Raw genomic sequence first — 6,896 nt, forward strand, 5'->3', positions numbered from 1 at the left:
TCTTAACACAATGTCAGTCAGTGAGTATCTTTAAAAAATTACAACATCTTACGCAACATTTATAAACACCGGTGACTTAAAAATGACTTAAAGCTGGTATTTAGATAGATTATTAAAATTTTCTCTGTTTTCAAGATTAATTTCGACAACAAATTTCCATGGCGTTGAATTTTTAAGCGTGAAATTTATTTCCGTGCATGGAAAAATTTAAACCGTAGAATCTCAAGGTGGGCAATTCCAAAGTAAATCTATATTCGAAATATACACACATTTTTAACACATATATTTTATCCAGATATTATCATTGATAAAGTGCGTCATTGGTAGCATACATATTCTATCCAGATATTACCAGAGATAAAGTGCGTCATTGGTAGCACACATATTCTATCCAGATATTATCATAGATAAAGTGCGTCATTAGTAGCACACATATTCTATCCAGATATTATCATAGATAAAGTGCGTCATTGGTAGCACACATATTCTATCCAGATATTATCATAGATAAAGTGCGTCATTAGTAGCACACATATTCTATCCAGATATTATCATAGATAAAGTGCGTCATTGGTAGCACACATATTCTATCCAGATATTATCATAGATAAAGTGCGTCATTGGTAAGTCAGTCTTCATTATCTGAAACATTTTATTAGTATTTTTCAGAATTATGAAGCAATAAGACGTTTGGAAGTTTTCTTACAATTCCTTCATATTTCAAAAAATTTGTCTCCTGAAGTCTGTTTCGTCAATGCAGTTTGACATTTACTGTGTCATTTTTAGGTGTGCGGGTTTTTAAGCACAGAGCTATACAATGGGCTATCTATGCTGTGCTCACCACGAGTATCGATACCCGATTTTTAGCATCATAAGCCTTTACATTTACCGTTACATCACTAGGGGCATTTAATTTGTGTAATTTATCTTTGCATTTTATCTCTTTCCTCGGGGCAGGGGGGGGGGGGATCAGTTTCCGTGCAGTTTTAAATTTTATAATAATAAAATATTATATCTTAACTGTTCGTTGTATCAGTTCAAAAATAATTAGACATTTTCCACCTTGATTTAATCATACTGGGTGAAATAATTTATTTTCCTCCTCCGAAGACTCACAGTGTTTTAATATTGTACGGAATAAATATCCACAAATGTTTCTCTTTCGCTACAAATATTATTCAGAACTAGTTATTCCTCATAGATGTTCAGAAACGTTGATAGGTAGGTTACTATTTCTCAATGGCCAAAGATGGCTTTATGGTCAGCGTGCTCGGACTGTAAATCTTGAAGTTCACGTTTCGCGTCCTTTGCCCCCAAAATTCATTCTGTAATTTGGAGCTGTGGGTGCGTTATAAGAGTCACGCTCAAAGTCTAATATTATTACTGATGAGAGTAACCCAAAAATTGTCAGTGTGTGTGTGTGTGCTGTTGAGTAGCTGCTTTACTTCTAATCCAATAGTTCAAAAAATGGAGACGGCTGTGCACTGATAGCCCTTTGTGTATTTTTTTCGCGAAAATTCTGAAACAAATTACTTTTGATGTTCGTCAACATTTATATATATATATATAACAAAAATACAGGAAATAGCTAAATGAATGGAATTTTATCAGTTGAAATTTTAATCGAAGACTGTGTCAAGTTTTCGATTTTCCGCAACTCTTTAACTCTTTCCATTTAAGGACATAATAAATATTGCCCTTTAACCCCACTTTAAACTGTGAAGTAATTAATGATTAGCTTCTATAAAAATTTAATAAGATAAAAAAATATTATTTCTCAATCTTTAAGCTTGATCTAGATAATCAGTATAGAAAGTACAAGACAGAATCGGTTTTGGAAAACTATAAGGAGCCTGAAATAACCAAGGTGACGCTGTCAGTAATAAAACAGTTAATATTATGAATAATTATTAATTAATAATTATTAATTAACAAGTAAAGGCTTCAAAAACGGTAGAAGGTCCTAACAAATTTGTAATAGAAATGACAAAATTACATACTTAAGAAGTATATATAATTTAGTGTTAAAAACTAGTCATACATAGTTCACATGATCAATAATTTTGATGAAGTAAATGCTTTTTGACGTAAGTAGTTATTGATATAATTAACACATGTTAATTCAAATGTTAATGTAATGGCAATAAACAAATAACATTTTCTTTATTGTGCTGACAGAGCATTAATCTATTTTTTACGCACCTTTGCAAGAGTACCCACCGGACTTTTCCTGATGTCCCGGTGGGCCAGTCCTCGCCTGATCAGAGGTAAGTTTACATACTTACAAAACTACAATCTGGAGCTTGATTCCCCGCGGTGGACAGAGTGTAGGTAACTCATTGTACAGTTTTGCGTTAAAAGAAAAGTTAATTATAAATCCCGTTAATTAACGTGAAAACGCACAGTGAAATTTTATGAGTTTAGTAAAGAACGCTTAAATTCATATACAAATCAATAAAAAAATTTCCAGAAACTGTACATAATGTAATAGTATGTATTTTATTGAATAACATTTATTGCAAAATTTTATGATAAAACCAACAGAAATACCCCTTTTTAACACAAAAATCATTAAAGGACAATAGCATTATTCAACTTCTGACATAGGCCTTTAGTGGCATTATGAAGCTTGCCGTTACTATAGTCATTGCTTTAAGTTATAATTCTTTAAATTTCTAACAAATTAATTAGTAACGGTGTGTTGTTTCTCACACAAGATTCCACCTATGCTAAACTTGTTATGAAATCAAATTTATTGGAGTAATTGTACTAGGAGTCTGCGTCTATCTTCTTAATTCACATACAGATTCTGAACTTATGTCTCAAACTAAGATTAGTTTCGTTAATTACATTTAACGTTTTAGCTTATTTCAAAACACGTTTTTGCCAAAGGACTTCCTGGAAAATGTTAACTCAAAGATTTCATGAATGCTTTGATGAGCTAACCAATCATAATTCTCAAGAAAAACGACAGAGGCAAATATGTGTTTGAGTATTAGAATATTTACGACAGAAATGGCCCTGTTATATAGCCTATTATATTATTTTATCTTCAAGGTATCAGAACTTTTTTAGGTGTTCAGTCGAAAACAACATCATTAATTTAGCCATTTATCATAGTAATTATACGAAACAAAACAAATGACACATCATTAACTGAGGAACTTTATTCCGATCAACTATGCAATAAATATGGCGAAGTCAGGAATTTAGTCTACTAAGAATTTTATTACATCAAAATAAAAAATAATGACTTTGTAACTACTTTGTTTTCAGTGGCTCGTTCTGATCGAAAGTATATTTTAAGTATTAATTATTGTTTTACAACATTGCTTTACCACAATAATTACTATAATTTTAGTTCATAATGAAAGCCGTTAGTTAGCAGAATATATTACAATTTTAGAAATTTACCACAAAACCATTTGAATCATTAATGAATATTTTACACTAGAGTAATTTAACAGTGTATAAATTGACCATAATTATTAAGAGAGACCAGAGTACCGTGCTTCCTGTACGGCCGCATGCAACTAAATTAGTTTCAGTGTCTTTTGAAGGCCACTGATGATGTGATATCTTAGTTAACTGGACATTTGTTTATTTTTCATAATCTTTGACAGAGGTAAAGAATTTATTCTTCTTCCTGTTAGACTCAAGCCTATCAGCTTTATCACTCCACAAAAATTAGCCACACACTCATATGCAAATAGAATTCTTGTTTCTCTATTTCCTCCCATGTTGATCCTCTATTTACAACAGTCTGTTTAATGTTTTGTCTCCATTTCTTCATTGGTTTTCGTATGGATCTTTTTTCCAATTGGTATCCGCTCTATATATTTTTTCGGGTACCTTTCTTCATCTATTCACCATACCTGCCCGTACCACCTCGACTGTTTCTCCTCTCTATACATTCCAGCACTGAATCCACTCGAATACTCCTCCTTTTATCCTCATTTATTATTCTACCACCATGAGTAATTCCATATATGAGTCTCAGAGTCTTCATCTCTGCTGCCTGTATTTTACTCTTTATTTTCTTGGCTAACACCCATGCTTCCGAGCCATATATAAATAATGGTCTTTATATGGTTTTATAAATGAAAAATTTAACCTTTGTACTTCCTTTTCTATAATTAAGGAGTACAGCATTCCCAGGTTTCTACTGTAGTTTCCAATTATTTGGTGTATCTCACTCCATCGGTTCTTCATTATTGAAATTTACTGCAAGATATATAGAATTATCAACCTTTTTCAATTGATGATTACCAACCCATATATCACAATTTCTCTCATGCCCAGAAAGTACTATTATTACAGAATTATTTATATTCAGTTCATTCCGTTTATCTCCAATCCACTATTCCATCTATGAACTGCATTCTGTAGGCTTTCCATATTTTCTGCACTTAATACAACATCCTCAGTTGGTTTTTTGTTTGTTTTTTACATTTAATTATAAAATATACTTTCAATCTGGAAATAATATGTAATAAGAAATATAGGTTATAATACTATTTTGTTGTGTTTGTTTGTTGTTAAGCACAAAGCTATACGCCCCCCCCCCCAGTGACAACACGGTATGTCTGCGGACTTACAACGCTAGAATCCGGGTTTCGATACCCGTGGTGGGCAGAGTACAGATAGCCCATTGTGTAGCTTTATGCTTAATTACAAACAAACCAACAAAGCTATACAATCAACTATCAGTGCTTTGCCCACTGGGGGTATCAAAACCTGATTTTTATCGTTATTAACGCTCAAACTCACTACTGAGCAACTGGAAGGGAGAGAGAAGGGCAGTTATAAGATGAAATAAATAGCAAGAATATCGCCAAAAGTTCTTAATATAATTTCAGCATTGGATACTTTTGTAGTGATCATCTTAGTTTTGTGGTGGAAACTGTGCTACCCATATGTGTTAATCACAATAAAAAGGCAAAGGAACAAGGTTAATGGAAGATTATTTTTACTGCTACAAAGAATGAACTTTATGAAAAACTAAATTTATACCTGTATAAGTGACCACATAACTTTAATACAATGTGCTTGAATTTAGCAAACAAGAATTGATACCAGCCTTAATGTTTACACTTACATTGTGAGGTCATTTAATACATAATTTCGAGACGATTTGCTTGTTTGAAGTTAAGCACAGAGCTACATAATGGACATTCTATGCTCTGCCCACCACGGGTATCGAAACCCGGTTTCTAGCGTTGTAAGTCCGCAGAGATACCGCTGTGCCACAAGTGCGCATTTCGAGACGAGCCTCATCTGAACTAGTTCATTTAGATTAATGCTGTTTATAAAACCAATGACAGAATAAGAATTTGATGTATAAAGATATCGAATCACACAAAAATATCAGAGAGTAAGCATAAAATTCGAGTGTATTCTTAATCACAAATTTTGTTTCTTTAAGATTCTTGTATTAAGAATTACTTTCTTTATGAATCCAGTTACGCATGAAACCAAAGAGAAAAAAAAAACAATAAGGACAAAAGTAAGAAGAAAATAGGACACAAGATGACCCGAAAGCATATACATTATTATAAATTTGTGAAGTCATAAGTCTCAACTTGATAACATCATATTTTTTTTAGCTTGAAACATTATTTATGCACAAACGTTTACATAAATCGAATTAAAAGATATCAAAACTAAACCTTCTCTTTAAAAAAAAACAGATGTAACAGACAAAACTCACAAAAGGCACTTTCTTCTTTAGTCCCGAGGCCGCTTACGACTGTTAGGGCACTTCAGGTGCCGTTGCATCATCGATGATTCTCGAGCAGGGTTTAACCTGATGGCGTCCATCTCCTCTCCAGGTAGCCGTTCCTAATTTAATAGTGAAGGCAGCTAGTTTAACACCATCCACTGTCAACACTTGGGCTATTCTTTTACATTTTAACGCTCCCATGGCTGAGAGGGCGAGCATGTTCGGCGACGGGGGATTTGAACCCGCGATCGAGCGCCCTAGCCACTAGGCCATACCAGGCTTATTCTCTTTTCTACCTAAATGCCCCCCCCCCCTCCCAGTGGCACAGCGGTATGTCTGCGGATTTACAACGCTAGAAACCGGGTTTCGATACTCGTGGTGGGCAGAGCACAGATAGCCCATTGTGTAGCTTTGTGCTTAATTACAAAGAAACAACCTACCTAAATAATTTTGTAGTTGTTCCATGCAACCATAAAATGTTTGTTGACCTTACCTGATTTTTTTCCAGTGATCACCATTTTGTTTTTTATCCAAGCTTCTGCCTTGTATTGAAAACTTATTTTAAATCCAAGTTACCATAAATGTACAGTTCTAATTTTCAAGCACAAGCAATTTTAGGACTTTATAATTCTGCTAAATGCAGTATACTAACATAAGCTGAAAAAAGCTGCTCCTAGCAAACTATGTAAGGAATCCAACAAAAGCCAAATATAGCGTTGTAAATGGCTCATAGCTGCCAGCTAAACTATTATGTACTTCTTCTACTTAAGTAATTCCTAACAGAGAATAACAAATTATATCTTCTCTACACTCTTAGCGAAAAGTAATCACCAGTGGCTGTATGTTTACAGTTTTTAATTAGGTACAAGGAAACTCAAGCTATAATACCTAAGAGCCCAGTCATATACAAGCTACAAACACAATATGCTATATAGATAAACATGGAAATGAAAAACCTGAGATTTATGACTAATTTTTCGTTCATGAAACAGGACAGAAATGCGTATTATTTGAATTAAAAATAAAGTGAGTAAGAAAACACAGGAACAGTGGTAATTTGAGATGAAAAATAGAGGGATTTGTTTTGTTTTTTTAATTTCGCGCAAAGCTACACGAGGGCTATCTGCGCTAGCCGTCACTAATTTAGCTGTGTTTGACTGTAGGGAATGCGGCT

The 6,896-nt window shown here is 33.6% G+C and overlaps 1 long non-coding RNA gene across 1 annotated transcript; it reads right to left on the minus strand.

The window, feature by feature from the left end:
• Positions 1 to 2,622: 2,622 nt before the first annotated feature.
• Positions 2,623 to 6,492, minus strand: LOC111083427. Its single transcript, XR_002609027.1, has 3 exons — positions 6,216 to 6,492; positions 5,711 to 5,841; positions 2,623 to 4,224 (listed from the first exon to the last, which is right to left on the minus strand). It is a non-coding gene; the product is annotated as an uncharacterized LOC111083427 (long non-coding RNA).
• Between the last annotated feature and the right edge of the window lie 404 nt (positions 6,493 to 6,896).

This window comes from Limulus polyphemus, unplaced genomic scaffold (assembly GCF_000517525.1).
Source record: "Limulus polyphemus unplaced genomic scaffold, Limulus_polyphemus-2.1.2 Scaffold140, whole genome shotgun sequence".
Classification (NCBI taxonomy): domain Eukaryota; kingdom Metazoa; phylum Arthropoda; class Merostomata; order Xiphosura; family Limulidae; genus Limulus; species Limulus polyphemus.